This window comes from Rhagoletis zephyria, unplaced genomic scaffold, assembly GCF_001687245.7.
Source record: "Rhagoletis zephyria isolate East Lansing unplaced genomic scaffold, Rhagoletis_zephyria_1.1 Rzeph_scaffold_00823, whole genome shotgun sequence".
Taxonomy (NCBI): domain Eukaryota; kingdom Metazoa; phylum Arthropoda; class Insecta; order Diptera; family Tephritidae; genus Rhagoletis; species Rhagoletis zephyria.
The window spans coordinates 72,057-73,149 of NW_016157907.1; positions in this window are offsets into that span (position 1 = coordinate 72,057).

Here is a 1,093-nt window from a genome sequence, read left to right on the forward strand (position 1 = left end):
AAACCACAAAAATATTCAAGTCAGTAGCTTATGTACCAAAATTATCAGAGCGTTTGGTAAAGTCAGATTGCTACAACACAGAAGATATAAAAATAGCCCATAAACCAACCAATACGCTAAAATATATGTTTAATAAAACAAAAACAAAAATACCGCCGTTGGAAAAAAGTAATGTAGTTTACCAAATCCCTTGCAATGGAAAAGAAAATGAACCATGTGATAGCATATATGTGGGAACAACAAAAGGAAAATTAAAATCACGACTATCACAGCATAAATCAGACTACAAATATTGCCATCAAAATAATAACCAAAAAACAGCACTCATGGCCCACTGTACCAAAAACTCACATACACCGAACTTCGACAGAGCGATCGTGCTCCAACAAGAACAGCATTATAGCAAGAGATTCACTTTGGAAATGCTGCACATTATAAATACACCAACAAACAACCGAATGAACTATAAAAGCGACGTCGATGCTAACTCGGCACACTTGTACCGACATTTGTTGACAAACAGAAAACCAGTGTAAAACACCACGTCAACTGATGCGGACGCTCAAATAAATGTATGTAATTATTGTTTTGCAATTTGTTGTGTTAAAAATATGTATGTAAATTGTTATTATATTTTTGTGTTTATATTTTGTTGTAGTTGAAAATCCTGATGACGATTACCGTGTGTAATCGAAATATATTGATTAACATCACAAAACTTGTGTTTTAATTTAAAATCATCGGACCTCACGCCAGCTTCTAAACACATTTAGGAAATAAAAAGGTCGCAAAAACAAATATTTAAAAGTTTTTTCTTTCAAATATAATAATGCATTTATATAATTTAATATTCTATTAACTACGTTCGAGAAAGCCGCTATGCACGAAATATTTTGACATATGTACATGGTTTGTCTAAAATTGGGAAAAGAATCCATCCACTCAGAGATGTGGGTGTCGTCGTTGTCTTACCCGTAACTCTGGGGAAAATTATATAATTAAGTTTATTATATTATATATATACTTTATTAGTTTCGTGTTAAGCTGATACCTTCAGATGTTAACAGTTTGAAAATTTTCAAATTAAGGGTTA